This window comes from Ambystoma mexicanum, chromosome 5q, assembly GCF_040938575.1.
Source record: "Ambystoma mexicanum isolate Mex_15411 chromosome 5q, UKY_AmexF1_1, whole genome shotgun sequence".
Classification (NCBI taxonomy): domain Eukaryota; kingdom Metazoa; phylum Chordata; class Amphibia; order Caudata; family Ambystomatidae; genus Ambystoma; species Ambystoma mexicanum.
The window spans coordinates 1,027,521,619-1,027,541,909 of record NC_090933.1 but is presented as its reverse complement, the minus strand read 5'-3'; positions in this window follow the sequence as shown (position 1 = coordinate 1,027,541,909).

Below are 20,291 nucleotides of genomic sequence, written 5' to 3'. Positions count from 1 at the left end.
ATTTTCAGATGGTCGTTACATACAAAAAGGTATATTTGGGTGTAGTAATTGTACATAATGTTGTTTTATGTATATGTGTCTGTTGGTATGAGGGTAGAATATTTGTTGTTCTCCCCTGTGCTTCTGGGCTTTGTGAATGCCACCCAATGTCCACGGACTACCACACTGTCTTTGCACTTTGCAGCTGCTACAATGGGGTAAAGTATAACATAAGCTACTTGTAGCAAATTCAGGGTGCACTGGTAAAAACCTATGAAATTCTCTGAACAAACTTTAGTTGCAGCGGCTTTAATGTGAGAACTTAATGCAAAACAACCCCTGAAATTCAGCTAAAGTCAACTTAACTTCATGCCCCCTGTTGTGCAGCCTCTGACCACATTGATGACATCACAGATCACATCTCTGATGACATCACTAATTACATTACAACAGTAACCAGTATTAAGGATGGCCTTCGGCCATGGTCAGTGGGCATAGCCAAATATATTTTAACACATTATTGGGTACTAATCATGGCCTTCAGTCATCAACACTGGCCACAGTCTTCACCCATGTGCACCTCACTAACAGGGCACCAACCATAGACTTGTGTCTACTGTATATTCTATATACTAACCAGTCACTAACTATGCTCTTGAACACAATACTAGCCAGTGGCTATGGCTGTTTGCCGTGCCAACTGTATATTCTAATATATTAATGGGCACTAGCTATGGCCTTTAGCAATGGGCACTGTCTACAGCTTTCAATGTTGCACACTGTATATTTTAAAACAGTAACAGGCCTCTAGGCATGGCTTTTAACCATGCACATTAGTATTTTGCAACACTAAATGACCACTAGCTATGGGGTTTGGTGATGGCCAGTGACCACAGCCTTCGTTCATGGCCTACATTGTTATTAAGAAAATCAAAGTGATTCTGAGCGAACATATAAATCATGTTATGTCTAATGCCATTATCAATGCAATCTGTTATATACAATGTAATTAGTGTTATCAGTGATCTCCAACAAAATGTAATTGGTGATGTCATCAGTGATGTCATCTGTGATGGTCATAGGCTGCACAACAGGGGGCAAACAGGCAGGTGGCGTTAGCTGAATTTAAGAGGGGTTTCGTTGCATTACATTCTCCCCTTAACGTCACTGAAGCTTACGTTTTTTCCTTGAATTTGAAAGGTTTTCTTACAATGTATTCCTCACCTTAGCGTCCTTGCAAGTGTGTTCCTTGAATTTCAAGGCTAGTGGGCATGACCACTCAATATTTAAAACACTAGCAACCCATCAAAGATGATCATCAATCACAAACTCATTTTGACCTGTTTTGACAGTGGCATTGTTCTATATAATATATTGTACACTTTGAGAGCTCAATGTGTATTTAGGAAATGCACAGTGAGATTACGGGGGTAATTCATAGAATTTGGCGCACAAGTGGTGCACGCGGCTGGTGCACAGTGTGCGCGTGTGGCAGTCTGCGGCAGTCTGCGGCAGCCTGCGCCAGCCGCGTGCGCCAAAACCCATTTCAGCGCACAGCGTATTCATAGATTTCAACATCCATAACCAGCCGTGGCGCAGAGTGGAGCAGCGACCCTGCAGCAGCGCCAGTTATACCCCCAACCCTGCCCCGCGTGCCATGAACAGCGCACAAATCCAGTACATGGCGCAAAGGCCAGTGGACCAGCGCACAGGCCCCCAACCACGAAAACGCGTGTAAAACTCCACGCGCACGCCCCAGAATCCATGTACCCCGCTCGCGCAAGGCCAATAGCGTGTAAAACTCCCCGCGCACGCCCCCGAATACATGTACGCCGCTCGTGCTAGGCCAATAGCGTGTAAAACTCCCAGTGTACGCCCCAGAATACACGTACCCCGCTCGCGCTAGGCCAATATTGTGTAAAACTCCCCATGCATGCCCCAGAATACATGTACCCCGCTCGCGCTAGGCCAATAGCATTTAAAACTCCACGCGCACGCCCCATAATACACGTACCCCGCTCGCGCCAGCGAAATCACGTGTAAAAACGTGGGCAAAGTCCCCCCTGTGGAGTGGGCTGCCTGCGGGGCATGCCCAGTGTGGATGGGCTGCCTGCGGGGCATGCCCAGGGGTGAAGGGCTTCCTGCGGAGCATGCCCAGGATGGATGGGCTACCTGCGGGGTATGGGGAGGGTGGATGGGCTGCCTGCAGTGTATGGGGAGGGTGGCTGGGATGCCTGCAGGGCATGCCCAGGGGTGAAGGGCTGCCTGTGGGGTATGCGGAGGGTGGATGGGCTGCCTGCAGGGTATGGGGAGGGTTGGATGGGCTGCCTGCAGGGCATGCCTAGGGGTGAAGGGCTGCCTGTGCGGTAATGGGAGGGTGGATGGGCTGCCTGTGCATATTCTGGGGGTGCACGTGTAGTTTCACACGCGATAGGCCTTGTGCGCGCTGGGTACATGTATTCTGGGGGTGCGCAGGACATGGAACACGCGGTAGGCCTTGTGCGAGCGGGGTATGTGTATTCTGGGGCTGCGTGTGTAGTTTCACACGTGACATGCCTTGTGCGAGCGGGGTACATGTATTCTGGGGTTGCACGGGACGTGTTAGACGCGATAGGCCTTGTGCGAGCGGGGTACGTGAATTTTGGGGGTATGTGGGAAGTTTTACACGTGACAGGCCTTGTGCGAGCAGGGTATGTGTATTCTGGGGGTGCGCATGATGTGTTACACGCGATAGGCCTTGTGCGAGTGGAGTACGTGTATTTCAGGGGTGTGCGTGAAGTTTTACATGCGACAGGCCTTGTGTGAGTGGGGTACGTGGATTTCGGGGGTGCGCGGGACATGTTATATGCGATAGGCCTTGTGTGAGAGGGGTAAGTGTATTTTGGGGATGCGCAGGACGTGTTACACGCGATAGGTCTTGTGCTAGCGGGGTATGTGTATTTTGGGGGTGCGCGGGAAGTTTTACACACGACAGGCCTTGTGCGAGCAGGGTACGTGTATTTCAGGGGTGCACGGGATGTGTTACACCCGATAGACCTTGTGTGAGCGGGGGACGTGTATTTCGGTGGTGCGCAGGATGTGTTACATGCGATAGGCCTAGTGCGAACGGGGTACGTGTATTTCGGGGGTGTGCGGGAGGTTTTACAAGCGACAGGCCTTGTGCGAATGGGGTACATGTATTCTGGGGGTGCACAGGACGTGTTACATGCGATAGGCCTTGTGCGAGCGGGGTACGTGTATTTTGGGGGTACGCAGGAAGTTTTACACACGATAGGCCTTGTGCAAGCGGGGTACGTGTATTATGGGGTGCGCGGGACTTGTTACATGTGATAGGCCTTGTGCGAGCAGGGTACGTGGATTTCAGGGATGTGTGGGAAGTTCAACACGCGTTTTCACTTCCGCAGGAGGAGAACGTGTATTCCTGGGGTGCCCCAGTGTGAATTGCCAGTCTGTGTCCTCCCAGGTGTGCCCTCTCCCCCCTGCCCAGGCCCTGCAGGCAGCACACAATACATGGGACTACCCTGCACCCCTGGCCATGACCCGCAGGAAGCCCTTCACCTCTGGGCATGCCTTGCCGGCAGCCCATCCACCCTGGCCATGCACCCAGCCAGCCCACATGTCACCATGCACAAGTGAGCACTGACACATGTCCCCCTGCACCCCCACCCACCCAGCAGTGACAGGCACCTGCCAGCAGGCCCCGACTCATGTCCCCACTCTCCCACCCAGCAGTGACAGGCACCTGCCAGCAGGCCCTTACTCATATCCCCACTCACCCAATCACCCACCCAGCAGTGACAGGCACCTGCCAGCAGGCCCCGACTCATGTCCCCCTGCACCCCCACCCACCCAGCAGTGAAAGGCACCTGCCAGCAGGCCCCGACTCATGTCCCCACTCACCCACTCACCTTCCCTGCAGTGACAGGCACCCGCAAGCAGGCCCTGACTCATGTCCCCCTGCACCGCCACCCACCCCCGACTCATGTCCCCACTCACCCACTCAGTGACCCAGCAGTGACAGGCACCTGCCAGCAGGCACCGACTCATGTTCCCCTGCACCCCCACCCACCCAGCAGTGACAGGCACCTGCCAGCAGGCCCCGACTCATGTCCCCCCCAACACGTCATCATGATCCACAATCATGGCCCTCATGTCCAACCAAATCCCACCGCACGCCACCCCTGCCCAAAGAACCAACCAAGTATTACATACACCCCACATTGAAATGCCCATAACATGAAACAAACCAAATGGCATATATGCTATAACAACGGGCCGCCGCCCTGCCTACACCCAACACCGTTTAGGCTGCTGATAAGTATGCAGCGGGGATCTGTTTATGCTGCCCTGGCAACGGGCCGCTGCCTGGATTTCATTCAGGCCACACACACGCATGCGCCGGGGAACAGTATTTGTTCCCCGAGCATGCGCGTTTATATCCCCCTGCCGGCATACAGAGTTTAGTGCCGTACTGAGGAGTGAGCCGCTCCAGCCCATTCGGAGGCAGCGTACCCGTGAGGTGAGCAGCTAGTGGACGTGGCCCCCTACTAGCATCACTTTTGTGCTCCTCTGCACTCCTCTGCACTCGTCCTACCGCCCCGCCACTATCCTCACTTTAAGGGACGTCCTCACGGGCGCTCCACTCGTGGACCCTACTAATATCCACTTTTATGTGCTCCTCACCCACAGCACTGCGCCTATCCACCGGGCGCCAAGGGTTCCTGACCTCAACTATGTTTCCTCATCACTTTGCGTGCCATCTTGCGTAGGCTTTATTCCATGGACACGCTGGATGCCTACCCACTGGCCGCGCCTTAACTGCATCCTGTTAAGTTCTCCTACATGATCAGAACATATAGGTAAGCACTCTATCTCCTGTCATTTTTTTGCCATTGTAATTATTACAATGCTGTTTAGCATTTTGCAAATATTGACAGGGGGATCCTGTTTTTCTCTCCCCCCCGCCCACACCTTTTCTTACCTCTGGTTACAGCTATTTCCAGGAAGAGATGTCCGCCACCTGGTCCCTTTAACTCATGTTGCATCTACTTCCTCACTGATGCCCGCACTAGGATTCAGCAGAACACATCACTACTGAGTCTCCACCCCTCCCCCTGGACACAAGCTCAAGGTTGGCTTGCTTTTCTGTTTTTAAGTTGACAATTGCTTGTTTTTAACTACACAGGTCTGTGCATTTGACACTTCCTGTGACACCCTCGCACTTTGTGCTAAGTCTAACACTCCCTCACCTTGTGTTTACCACCCATAGGGAGACACAATCCTTTGGCCCAGAAGAAGGCACCAAATCATGGAAGCCGAAACGTCCATGGGTCCAGCTTCAATCGTGTTGGCCCCAAGTACACCTTTGGGAATTTCTTCTGTTCCCGATGTAGACCAAGGATTGGTCACCTATAGCCAATAGACTAACATCCAGATACATATAGGTTTTGCCCTGATTATATAAGGACAAGCACCTTTTCTACATGCTTGCGCTTGTGCCAACGAAAAGCGCCCATTAGACATGTTCTTGCTTTACTACAGTCTATCACCGTATATATCTGTGAACGACCTATACTTCTGTAAACTTTTCGCTGCAGAAGGTTTTGTAGGTTTTTTGTTCCTAGAAAATGTTACTTGATTACTCTTGTAAGCATCCAATTCTTTTACCTTGATTAAACCCTGGTGAATATATTTGTTGTAATAAACTTACACCATGTACACATTTTGTGTCTACATGTACAAATGAATATGCATTGTACTCTTTTCCCTGTTGGGATCCTTTAGACTTTGACACAAGTTCAGAATAGTGGTGACCTTTGTAAACACCAATTTATCCCTGTGTGTTTTGAATAATGGCATATAGCATTAAAAATATGCATTAACTATCGTCAGGCGGCTACCCCTGTATTTGATATATATGTACATCAACACATGTCCGTCACACACACACAAGGGGTGCCAGTGAATGTGAAAACCCACATTGTGACATGCATGAAACCAATGAGAGAATACCACACATTGAAGTATGTACATACACATCTATATATGGCCCTACAAAGACATATGTGCATCCTGCACACTCCTGCCACACCTCAACATGCAGAGCGTCCAATCAGTACACATGTACAATTACCGCTCGACTCCAGATGGGTCTGCCTCTCAAGGACCTGGACGTGGAGCGCTGGGCGTATACGTTCCAGGACCCTCATTTGGTTGTTGGTTAGGCGGACCTGGCACCTCTCAGCATCCGTTGCCTTCAAGAGGCGCCGGGCCTTGTTGAGGGTCCTGGACCTAAAGTCCTCCCAGCGCTTCAGGACGTGTTTGATGTCGTGGGCTGCCACCTCCTCCACGTTGATGGCAGCCACGATGTCCATCCAGATCCTCTTCCGTCCTTCATAGTCGGCGCACAAACTTCCAAAGAGGGCATCATACTGCCCCAGGACTTGCTCCACCAGGATACCAACTTCATTGGCATTGAAGCGGGTGCCCTCTGCTTCCCTGCTGGGGGGTTGCCACTGGTGCCAGATGGCGTTGTGTCCGACATGGCAACCCCAGAGGCAGGTGTGGGTGGGCAACTGGGTCCTGGGGCTGGGCTGTGGAGCGATGGTATCCCAGCACGTGAAAAAAAAGCACATCTGCGTGTTAATGTGTGTAATCTGAGGAAAGGGCCTAAGCGCGTAAGTGATGTGACGCGTGCGGAAGTTTCCCTCAGCACGGGTTAAAGGTGAGCGGGTCCCAGCAGTTCGCTGTATGTGCCTTTCGTGGAGACCGACATGTGTGTTGCTACTTCGTGTTGTTTCGCACACCATCACTACTTCACAGCGGATCAAGGACGTATCTCTTCTTTTGGCGGGGGTATTGGCTATGCGTGTTTTTCATTACCACGCTAGTCTGACGGTGAGTTGCGCACGCTATTTTTCCCACTGCGGGTGCCCCTGTGTATCGTGTACCCATTTTCGAGTTCATAGTAGCCTGCGTGTCCCACGCGTACATGTTTTTCATGTCCCTGTGTGCCACCGCGTACTGTGGGAGGATAATTCCACACACGTGGGCTACCGGGGTGCGTGCACGGTTTACTGCAGTTTTGGGGTGCCTGAGCATTGCGTGACCCGTCACTTCATCACCGGGGTCACACTTCCAGGTGCAGGGTTGCTTATAACATCTTGTATCCCACCCCCTTCACCCCAATTGCCCAGGACAATTGTGGTGTACACCTCCCATTTGCACTTCTCCTTCTGTGCTGGCACTACTCCATCTGTGCCATGGTTGGGAGGCCACCAAAGGTGAGGGGCGCCTCAGCTGGGCGTACTCCTCGTGGCGGGCGTGGTCAGGGACATGGCTGGGGTGACCAGGGAGTAGGGGGACACAGGGTGTCCAGGGTGGCCACAGAGGGGGAAGAGGCAGGGGTGCACCACTTCAGCACAATGTTGTGCCATGTGTTGGTGCAGTCATGCCCCAGCCCCTGTGATTCCGGAAGATGCAGCTTCTGCATCTGGCACTGGCGCCCATTTGACCCGGCAGTCCGTTTCAATGACTGCCACAGCCCCAAGTGTAGTGGTAGCTGCAGGTGCAGCTGTGGACACCACCACCCAGGCTCAGGGTCTGCCTGCGCAGGCTGTGTTGGCACTTGAAGAGTCCCTGGAAGATTTCCAGCAGGTCAGGAGGAACACCGTAGGTGCACGCAGGGCTGCCCTGACTGAGACACATGTACCTGGGGCAGTTATGTTATCTGCTGCCCCGACCAGCCGGGTGTTGGCAAGTGCAGGGGAGGATGCAGCCAACAACACCCCGGTTGTGACTCTACCAACCAGGACAGTCGCGGTCAATGACCCTGGCACAGCAGATGTTGCTGCGCAGGGTCCATTCCAGGGCACCCAGCAGCCACTGAATGAAGTCAGGCCTTCGGTCACATTCGCCAGCCATGGTCTGCGCCACTATCCAAGAGGAGGAAGGTTGCATCTGCAGCACAGGCTGGGACCCCAGACACAGCCACGGCCTCCTGCAGGTCAAGGAAGAAGCCTTTCTGCAAGCAGGAACTGGACTCCCTTGTGGACTAGGTGCAGGGCCACAGACGTGACATGATAGTGGGGTTGAATTGTCAAACTACGGCTGCCCATCGGAATACCCACTGGAAGCATGTTGCGGATAATGTGAGTGCATTCGGCCATGAGATGCGCACAGCTGCCGAGTGCAAGAAGCGTTGGGATGACCTCAAACGCAACGCTAAGGCCAAGCGTGCCTCTAATTACAGCATGACTCTGGTGACTGGCGGTGGGCCACCACCTGAGGAGGATGACCTCACTCCGCACAAGGCACTCGTTGCAGAGTTCATACCAACAGAATTGGTCGAAGGAGTGGGAGAGAGGCAGTACTTTGATGCCCAGTCCAGTGAGTGTTGTTGCGTGTATGTCCAGGCCATGTGTGGTTTGCCTGTGTGATGTGTTGTGCTTGACTGCCACTAAATGCTATGTTTATATGGTTCTCATGTGCTAGTCATGCAATGCTTCACTGATGTGCGCTTGCTGTGCAGGATGGTGGACATGTGGAGGAGACAGGGACTTTCCTCATCACCACACTTGCACCCTACTCACATGCTAGTCACACAGATGCCCCTCCGGTCCATGTTCCTGCTCTCTGGCCCTTCTGCATGTAGTCAGGGGTGGTTTTCCTCTCAGCACTGGGACTATGGAATTGCATGACTGACGTGCATGTGTCCTCTGCCTGCATGCGGGTACTCCATGTAGGCATGCCCCCTTGCCCCTACACCCCCCCTACACCCCAATTACACCATTGCACTGTTGTGCATCATTTTGGTGTACTGCAATGGCCTGTTCAAGACTCCTGTGTACATGCTAACTTCCACCAGCCAACCTGCCAGACACATGCAGTGGGGTACATCCTCTGCCCTTCATGCAGGGTGTCTCACTTGGACTGTGCAGATGGCAGATGCTCCGCAGGGACATGAGCGCCCATTCATACTCCATGTGCATTCCATGCATGCCCATGTGTCCTTGCCTGGATGATCATAGTAGTACGTGTCTTGTATGAGCAACATTTCATGGGATTTCTTCAGCCATCCCATGCCCACTCTGGCCCAGTCCTGCATCACACACATTTTTAGGGGTTCACAGTCTGTGTGGGGCACAGTCCTCCCCCAGTTTCAGGCCCACTACTCTGTCCAACTGGTGTAGTGGATTTTGCACACTTGGGTGTACTACTGAGGGTTCGTCATGTGTCCTGCTTACTGTCCCATCATCATCTGCTGTGTTGTCAGTTGACTCAGATGATGCCATTGATGCTAGTCAACACTGTCTGCCAATACACAGGTCTCTGGTCAGCCTTTTGCTACCATGCAAGGCATCCCTGCATTTTCACTGAGGGGGGGGTTCGCTTGTAGCCATGCAACCCATTGCATGCACATTGCACGTGATGCCTGAACCAGCCCTTCCACTGGCTTCACGATTTTTGATACACATCATGAAGTACTTGTTCATGTAGATAGTGAGTAACGTACATATGTTCTTTACTGCATCAACCCGCTTCTGAGCCGTGTAACACCGTTCTACATGCCTACTCACTGATGCAATGTCAAATTGACCAGGCATGCATGGCAGGTTCTCTTTTGTGTGCCACATTTCCGCTTCATGTGTTGGCTGTCTTTGTGATGTCTATGTGTGTGTGTGTCATGTGCTTCTAACATGTCTACTAATGTTTTTTTCTCTCAACTTTTCAGATGATGACGCAATGGAGGATGGTGTTGTCATGCCAGGCACAGGGTTGTTATCACAAACACAACCCGGCACAAGTGGGGGTTGTGCGGTGGTAGACCACGAGAACCCACATGTGCTTCAGACCATCTTGTCTTTGGTTGGCAATGAGTCCACCCCAGATGACCACTCTGACAGCCATGTCGAGTTGGATGTGCATCAGGTCCATACGTCAGGGGTGAGTGATTCTGATGTGGATACTCCTCTGTCTGTGACACCTGCACTGAGGGGCCAGACAGTGGTGGGACCTCTGCCTGTGGTGGATCGCGACGCAGGGTCACCCTTCACACCAGTCACTGATGTGCCTGGGGCATCATGCAGGCGGTGCCAACCCAACGAGGACGGCTGGTCCTTGGGTCCCGCAGGTGTCAAGCCCAGCAACACAGTGGCTGCGTGCCGCCAAGGTATACTGAGTGGGAGCAAGACATGACTGCCAATTCAGAACGTCAGGGGGCAGCACTTGATAACATCGCTGTGAGCATGGAACGTGTGGCCCAATCCGTGCTCCCCCCTGCTAGGCAGGTGCTTCTCCAGTGGCAGGCAGCGCAGTCCATGGCCCGCTCGCTCAGGCTGGGCTTGGCGGCCTCAGACAGGGCATGCCAGGCTGAAATGTTGTCTCTGCGTCAAGCAATTGCTGCTCATGCAGAGGCACACATGAAGGCCATGGAGGGTGAGTATGCTTACCTCAGATCCACTCTGGGTGTCCTCTTGATGTCCCAGAGGGTGTGGTCAGAGGAGAGGTTTGAGCAGCTTGAGCGTCTCGGCTGAGCTACGTACTTGCCGGGAGATGCATCAGTTGTCCAGCCAGACCACACAGGAAGAACTCCGTGTTATACGTGTTACCTTGCAAGAGGAAGCACGTGTATCACGGGAGGTTCTGCATGCAGACCTGCATGTCATTGCCGCACAGAACCAGCCTCACCCGTCTGGCAGACTTGCTGCCGATGAGGGGCAAGCTGCTCCTAGGTGTGGTCAGGCTCCTGGCCCACGTCCTCCTTTTCAGGATGAGGCATCTTCGGACGACGACATATCTCCCACAGTGGTCGAGGTGTGCAAGAGTTGAGCCCATGGATGTTTTTTTTTTATCTCAACATCGTCGCATGTGGGTGTTGAGGAGCACACTGTACCTCCCGCCTCCTGGGTGCCTCCCCGCCAAGTCGTATGTGGCCATTTTTGATTTTTGTTTTTAGTTTAGTTAGTTAATATTGACTATTTGATAGTTATTTTAATTAGGTTATGTAGGTTGTTCATTGGTAGTTTAATTAGTTAATATTGTTTTATAGTGTTTGTCTATTGTGCATTCATGTGACAGTGTGGTGCTTTGTGGCTTTTGAAAGCATTCACTGTCTGTTCCAGCTGGGCCCTTCAAGTTTGTCTCGAGTATGTGTTTGCTGCTTGGGGTCCTGACTCACATCTGCCACTCCAGCTTCCCTTATCCATGGGCTCACTAGGATGGTTTGGTGTAACAAAATATTACACTAGGGCTATGGACTTTCCTCATAACTGTGGCCTGTCTGCTGCTGTACTAATTGTGTTAACACCCCTAGTGGGGATTGGTTGCGTTTCATCCACCCCATGTCTGTGATCAATTTGGGTGAGTACGTGATTGATGTCTCCATTAATTGATGTGGATGGTGATGTATGTTATATTCTTGCCTGTATATGTGCTTGATACACTTCATGCTGTAGACAGTAGCCTGCACCCTTGGCCTGTCAAAGTGACACTGATGGTGGGATGAGATTGGATGTAGCTCTGTGACCTGGACCAGTGACAACCAGCATGAAGACACACACACAGGGAACTTTCATGTCTTATTAATTTATTTTATGCCCTTTCTGCAGGAAGATGAGCCTCCAGACTACCGTTGCCAGCAGACACAGGGACGACTAATCCAGAAAACTGGCCACATTCGGTGGTGCAGACGTGTGGATGTGTGTGCAAGCAGAAGCACAGGGCTTGTGCGAAGATGTCCAACAGAAGCAGATGTGTTTCCAGGATCTCCAGGCAAGGTGAGCAGCACAAGGGCCCACACTGTAGCCAACCTTCAACCAGGCCACTTGCACATGCATGCTAAGTAGCACCAGTGCTGGTGAGCTTTGCCAGGCATTGTTTGAGAAGCACACAGTACAGCTGCCATGCTTTGAGGGCCAAATGCCAAGTGGTTTTATAAGTTGTCAGGGGCACAGGCAGGGGCCATCAAGCATATCCTGGATTACCCGCTGCTCCATTGAAGCATAGTTATTAGGGTAGTAGCATTCCTAGCCAGATACTGATACAGCGCACAGGGACACCTAGCGAGGCACAGACTCGTGGGCAGTGCATGTCATTTGCATGCGCAAATTGCCAGGTTCACTACCTATTGAAATCTGCGGCTGCCAGAACACAACTTGTACTGCAGTTGCACCTTGCTATACGTGTCTAGCAGCTCACCCAGGGACCATTGTATCATGTGTGATTCTTGACCCATTGGTCTTCCATTTCCCGCATGGCCACATGCGCCTGCCTTACTGCATTGACAGTGTATGAACCATCGGTGGGCCAAGCTAACATATGGGTTCAAAGCAGCAGACAGGGGTGTCTGTGGAGTAGTCACTTACTTTGGGGCATGGATGGGGTTGTGGGTGTGTGTTGTAAACACACATTCGGATTAGTAACTCACACTCTCTTTGCAGCATTGAAGTGCTCCTGTTACCGAACCTGAGAGTGCACAGGCAGGAGGCCATTACTCACCCCAGAGATAAGTCTCTCTTTGGCTTGCATTTGACTAATTTTCTACAATGTGCATGATGAACATTTTTCTCTAATTGAGTATGTGTTTTTGTGAATAGTTGTATTTTGACTACTTTCCCTTGCAAATCCACATCCACTCTCCTGCCTGTAGGGTATTTTGTGAAGATTTGGGGCCTGACGGTATTTTCTTACCTCCGAAAAATAACTTAGCAACAATCACTCATTGTATTCAGATTGGGCCATGTGCTACGATAATACAGTGGACATGCATTATTTCAGCACACAGACATGCGTATTTGGTATGCGTGTTTGGTATGCGTGGTTGGTGGTATTTTGGTGAGCATAATTCCCTTGCTTTATTTGTGGCCCCAATATCCAGAACCCCTTATTTTTGCTTAGATTTTTCATGTAATCACTAGAGAGACCTCAGGCTTGCATTTCAGGAACACCACATTTTCATTTTTAGTGTGCCACCATGGGCAATTTCTCTCTGTCTTATCTACGGCAGCGAGCTATCATGTGGTATTTTCACTATCTTATATACGGTAGTGAACTATGTCCCGGGCCTCCCTTTTTGCCGACTCATAGACCTCCGACAAACTACAACACACACAGTTAGTTATAATTGCTCATACTGAATTACATTGTGCACCCGGCTGCAGCAAATTTGACGTTTAGCTACCTTAAAAATGACAATTGCACTGTCTAAACATCTCCCCACATCATCAGCACTGTATTGGTAACTATAAAACACACCACCCATCTGCTTTCAAATATTTTTGTGTATTATAAAAGTTGCATTTAAACACGATCTCACTCTTTACAGAAATAAATAAAATAGCACAGTAACAGCATTGTCTGTGATACACTGAAAAGAGAGTGGCGGAGACAAGAACTCAATTTGCAACATTAAACATGTGATTAAAGCACAGGAATCTCCTTTCCTACACTAACTGAATATTCTCGTACACACTCAGCCCCCACACTTCTGTAATTACCTTATCTGTTCAGCATGAGTTTTCTTCAGCTGTTCTCTTTCTGAATTTGGCTCCCTTGAAGATTAACCCCAGCGAAAACAAGCGTCTTTCGTTCTCAAACTGGTGTTATTGCCTGGAATTCTCAGCTTTTGCAGCAGGAATGCTTCAGCCAGGAAACAGGTCCTTCTCCCAGCTCTGCCAAATCCCGACTGTTCTCCTCCTCTCTTCAAGCTCCCCCAGCAAAACTCTCATCACTGCCTCTAGCATGATACTTGCTATGACGCTGCTCCAATCAGAAATCAACATGCCATCTCCTCCCTCACTACACAATGGCTCATTTCTACAGTAATTATTTGTAACCAACTGATTTCCTGTTCCTTCGAGTCCTTTTGCTTCCTGTAGTTATGTGGACAGAGCAGCAGAGAAAAAGAAAAAAATGAATGTGCGTTTAAAAGTTCACTTTCAGAGTAGGCCTAATTCTGCAGTGGAGACACATTTTTATTAGTGGGTTATGTTAAATGCAGTTTTATTAGTCAGGTTATTTATTAATAATGTTAGTTATTAATTTTCAAATGTGTCTCTTGCACCATAGGCATTTCAGGTGAAAAATAGTGTGCATTTTTGAGTGTGTACGTGTGTTTTTAACTGTAAAAATAGATTTGCATCTTATATGTTAAAATCGTTTTTGACTGAATAGCCTGTCTTTACTTATATGTCCATGTTAATCTAGCAACACATATAGCAATGCACCACACCCATGTGGTGGTGCTGCATCAAAAAAAATTGCTACCTGTGCAGTAGTGCTGTACTCTGTGCTGTAACACGCCAAATATCCTTACATCCTGCCCCTCTTTCCGGTTATCCTGAATACCAATGCCTGTCCATGCAACATATCCCTGACCCTCCTTCCCCGCCGGGGTCTCCGAAGCCTGTATAAGTTTGACCTTGCAGGTGCCCAGACCACGGAGGGGGTGGTTGGTTCGTGCCACTCCTGCGCCTGGAGACCAGAGCTTTGACACTACCCATCAGTTGTTGCATCATCATTGTATGTTATGTACTGTAAATGGTACCCATCCTTGGTTGTTATATCATTGTGCTTGTACATGTGCTTTGACATTTCCTGCTACTTCAAGTCATCTACTGGAGACTCTTCCAGGGTTTTTTGGTGCCTACAGGCTTTTCCCCTGGTTTGTGGGTTTGGCTACTTTGAGTTCTCTGCGATTTGGTATTTGGACCAGTCAAGGTGGCCTCTGAGGGGGCTGGACCCTATTTACATGCAAGCTGGAACATGGAGACCAAGGGGTAGGGTGATCCTGTAGCCAGGTAGACGTGAAGGAAGAAGGCTACATACCCCAAAGACAGTTGTTCAGAAGGTCAAGGTGATTTGTAAGGGAGGGCCTTTTGTTGTTGGACAGTTGGCATGGTCTACAGTGTTTTGGGCATTCTGACATTGTAATTGTGGGGTACTATGTACATGATGTGTTGTGCTGGTCAATGCCTGTTCCTGTGTTGTGTTTGCTTTTCAGGTGTCAGGGGATTGGTGTGGTTTGACATGCCGGGGTGTTCACATGGCCAATGTTCACATGTGATGTCTAAAGGACACTGAGGGTCACTTGATTTCACATGCATATATTGAGTGCATGTCCCTAATGACACACGCAGTTGCACAATGATCCACCACACGTACAGCCACCCTTCCACGGCCACAGGTGCACACAGATTGCATTTTCAGGCCCGCTGTGTCCATGAGGCACATGATCTATTACCATTTGGGTAGCCTATAAATGGGTCATTTGGTTGTAGATTTGATTAGTCTTTTTCATGTGATGCTCAAGGTGTATCTGCAACACAATGGCTGCCCAAAGTGCTGTGTGCTGAGCAGTGTGTTGCAGGAGACACACACAGCACACAGGTTCGGGAGTCGGGATTTTGCCATGCACAATGTGCATGTGAACGGGCATTCAGTGTTGTGTTCATGCTACGACTGTTGGAAAGCATTTGTGTCTGACTTTGTATGTGTGGGAGGTTGTTGGTCAGTCATTTCATCTGATTCCATATCAGGCCTCATTGTCTCATGGCAGCTTTCATTTATGACATGTCACTTTGTATATTATTGGTCATGTGTTGTCCTTTTGCTATTGCATGCCATGTCATGGTGTGGCACACAAGGGTGATTTGGTTTGGGAGGGTTTGTGTGACATACCAGGGATTGTGATGGCCTGTTTTGCCGGGGTGTGTGATACACACCTTGCATGTGTTTCATTTGGTCACACAGGATTGGTTATGTTTAAGTAGCTAGGGGTGCACACAATGTAGCACTTCCGTGGCAACATTCTCAGGGTGGTAAGGTTGTGACAGTTGACTATCTCTTTGTCATCATCGATTGTCACCTGGTATGTGCCAGGACTGTGTGCACTCCGCAGGGGTGGGAATTTAGGTGAAGAATGTGGCCACAAGCTGGGTCCAGGCTGCCTCGCCACTTGCCCTGCCCCCTCCCATGGGCAGCACCTGTGCCTGTGGTTGGGGATTTAGGGGCACCACCATGTCCACCGGTACCTCCCGCCGTGTTGCAACATTGTGCAGGACACATGCTGCCACAATGATCCTGCACACTACTGGGGGTGCATATAGTAGCTGCCCATCAGAGCGGTCAAGGGAGCGGAAGCGTGGCTTGAGCACTCCGAATGTGCGCTCCAATATGCCCCTGGTTGCCATATGGGCATCATTGTATCTTACCTGAGGTGGTGTGGTGGGGTCTTTATTGGCGTCATCATGTGGTTGCTCAGAGGGTAGGCACTGTCCCCTGGGGAGGTGATAATAGTTGTGATTAGTAGGGTTTGGGTTTTGGTCTGTGTTTGACATGCCTGCATGTGCACAGGCATGTGTACTCACCTAGGAGCCATGCGTGACCATGCTGCCCAGCTTCCAGGGCCCGGCTCAGGGCGGACATTCTGTATATGAAACTGTCATGGGTGGAGCCAGGGTAGTTTGATTAGACAGAGGCGATGATTCCTTTAGCATTGCATACAACCTGCACGTTGATGGAATGCCAGTGCTTGCGGTTTCAATAGATGTGCTCAGTGGCCCTTGGTGGACATAGGGCCACATGGGTGAAATCTATGGCACCGAGCACTTTGGGGAAGTGTGCCACCCTGTAGTAGTCCTGGACCACGGCCTGCCTTTCTGCGGGTGTTCTGGGCATGTATATGTGCCTGCGGACTGAGGGGTGTGCAGTGATGATTGCCAACACCTGGTGTAGGCAGCGTGACTGCGTGGCCTGTGAGACCCCCCCACTATGGCAGTTGTCCGCTGAAATGACCCAGTGGCCAAAAAATACAGGACATTGAGCTCCTTCTCCAAGGGGCTCAATGCTTGGGAGCACAGGGTGGGGGATGTAAGGTCATTTTCCCACTCCCTGACTAGGTCTAGGATGATACGAGGTGGAAACCTATACCTGCCATAGCATGGTCGTCAGGCATCCCAAAAAGGCTGGTCCGGGGAAGAAAAAATGCGGGCCCTGACTATTCTCCTCCTCCTGCGGTGTCCCACCATCAGTGCTGCAACAAATGGGGCATTCATCATAGCTGTATATACGTGTTTGTTGTTTGCGTGCACTTTTATACTGTGCGCGGGGACGCTTCCACCTGCCTTCATGTGGCAGATGTGTTGACGCCTATGAACGTCTTCTGCTGTGCGTGGGTTTCCCTTATTCGAATCCATGAATACGGGTTGTTTGCGTGCGTGTGGGCATTCCGTGTATTTCCCTGCAGTACTTCCACTGCTACGCCTTCTTTGTCACGCGTTGTTCCCCATTCCGCGTGTTACACCCCATGCCCCGCCCCCTTTTTGTTGTGTGCGCAGACATTGACACAGAGTTTGGGATGATGCATTGACGTGTGCGCCCGTGTGCACCACGCACGGTTTTGGCACACATCCCGAGGAAAACACGCGCAGGGACTTCCATGAATCGCACGCTTGCGCCAGCTTGCACATGCTTGCGCCATTATTTTTGGTGCCCATTTATTCCATGAATCGGCCCCTACATCTTTTCCTGAGGATCTCTCACTTTGGTTAAACATCATGCTACAAGCCCCTAGTTTTATGGTAGTCTCTTGGGGACTGTAGTGCTACACTGTACAACTTCAACTAATCTGATTCAAGCACTGAAAAAGTAAAAAAAAATGACCAACTGCAAGAATAACATATGCCTAGGTACTTTTCCCATAGGGTAAATCAAAAGCTGGCACCCATGATTATATGCACCCCATGATTATACGCACAGATAAGGAAAAAAGAGGTAGAAACTGGGAAAGGAAAACACTAGAATTCATACATATAACAAAGGTATAAAAAGAACATTGATTTTTTTTTTTTTATTTTGTCATTTTTTAAATGTTTTTTCTAAAGAATGGGGTAAAAATTATTGATACTTAAAAATATTCCTGGGGTTCGCAATTGGCCATATGTTCTTAAAGAGCCTTGCCCAAAGGGTCTAGGATGCCACCTTCTACCTCGATCAAGCTGAGACAGGTTTTGCGCATCATCACAAAATTTGAAAGATCGGATGCAGGCAGAATGGACTGTGGTTTGTGTTAGTTGAAAATAACTAGTAATTGTATTGGAACTCTGTGGCACAGATGATAAATACGGCTGTATTAATCTTGCTCTGTGCTCTTTCACCTTTTGTTTCACATGAGTTTTCCTATACGATTCAATCACTTCATCCCAATATATGCGGAAAAGATGTTGAATAAACTTTAAAGGTCCCAAACTTTGTGATGTCTTCTTTGAAGGTCCCTTCCACAAAACCTTAGCATGAAAATTGTATATAACCTCCTCCTGTTTTAAATGGTGGCCATCGAAAGAGCGAATAGACATATCCCATTCCATGGCATACATATTTTTCAGTTGCAAAATGCTGGTGCGTTTTGCAATATACACACTATTAGTACCCCGGTCTAATGGGCCAGAGTCCTAATAGCAATAAGCCCAGAGCCAGGGGGGCCTTACTGCATCAGGTTATGCCCAAGGGTGTTTGTTAAGGCCCTCACTTTGGTAGGATCTGTAACTATCGGCCCAAGGGCATTACCTGATTCAGTAATGCCCTCCCCGACACAGGGCGTATTGTTAAATAATAATTTTCTGCAACACGGATGTGCAATATATCACACACTTAGATTAAAAAGACACTAATTCCCAACAACCGTGTGTACATTGATTTCTTTATATGTTTTTCTTTATAATTGAAAAGTAATATGCACAGAAAAAACAAAGGAGTTAAAATATAGATCTTCCTGAATCTGCACATAGAAATCTGAAAGAGTGTAAACAATAGTTTATCTTAAATTAAGCTCTAAATAACACAGCAAATGCCCTCTCAGAGTTTCCACTGCAAATAAAGCTGTAAATATTCATTAACAGTTACTATCTGCTTATCCGAAAGATCCACAGATGTTTACATCAGCAAAAGAGTAAGCATATGCAATCATAGCCTAAATTGTTATTAAGAGCAATCTCCAATACGCATCATCCATAGCATTCTAGTAGACTTGTAGCAGATTATTTATCATGAGTGATGTTCTAATGCTTATTGATGAAACATTAGAAGGGCCACGTCTTGGTGTGTTCTTGCACAATGTGCACTGAACATCCTCTGCCTTCCTTTTAGAGCACTGTTCTTTCACCTTGAAATATCTCCAACTGTCTACAGGGGCTTTTATTCCTGGGTGGTGATGGATTGGTGACTCAGATGGTATCGTCATTGCTGCTGCTGATGATCTCATGATTAGACATGTTAAAATGTCCAACTCGTAAGGAAAATGTAAAATAACAAAAATTACAACTCTAAAAAGACAATGCCACACAAAATGAAGCCTCCTCTCTGAACCTCTCTAGCATTTCTGATGACACTTCAAATTGAGTGCTCCAGTGCTACAGATGTTTCAAAACTCTGGCTGTTGCTGGAAGCACCTTTAATTGGTGGAGGTTGATTCTGTACAACCACCGCTCACAGCTACAATGAACATGTAAAACCACATGTATGCCAAAAAGGCTGCAGCCCAGTATGGGCCAGACCATCTGAAAGGTGGTAGGTGCTAGTTGGGGACATAATCCAGCATCAATCCCTCATGCAGAATTGGTTAAAGTTCTCCCAAGCCATGGACAAGTACAGAAATACAGGGAACTGTGGAAGAGAATAAGGGGTAAGAAAAAAATCCAGAGGGCACATGATATCCACACACCTCAGAGTACGCCTCTCTCATCCACCTCCTTTCAGACAACCTTAAAAAGAACTCTAAAGCCGTTCTCCTTGGGGACGTCAACCTAGGCCTCCTTGACTGCAAAGACTCAGCAGCTAAATCCCTTGACTCAACCCACTACAACAACACTAGGCTACAAAAACACCATCTTCAGCCCTACCCACACCCAGGGACAAACTCTCGACTGGATTGCACAGCACAACTGTCCACTCACCATCACTGGTAACACACCCACCCCGTGGTCTGACCACCATATCATCACCTTCAGCATCCCCACCACCAGCCCCTCTACCCCAGCACCCCAACCCTTGCCACCCTGCCTCGCAAGAAGCTCCCATCAGATCACGAAGGAAAGGGTACTGCCTTTCCTCCAAGGCCCAGCCTTCAGACCTCCTTTCTCCACAGACCCAGAAATACTTGCAACAGCACATGACAGTGCCATCATCTCCATTGCCCCACTGAAACCTCGCAAATCCAAACCCACCACCCACTCCAACTCATGGTTCACCCCAGACCTTCTCACACTCCGCAACGAGAAAAAGGTTGCACTCACACAATGGCAAACATCCCACTCGGA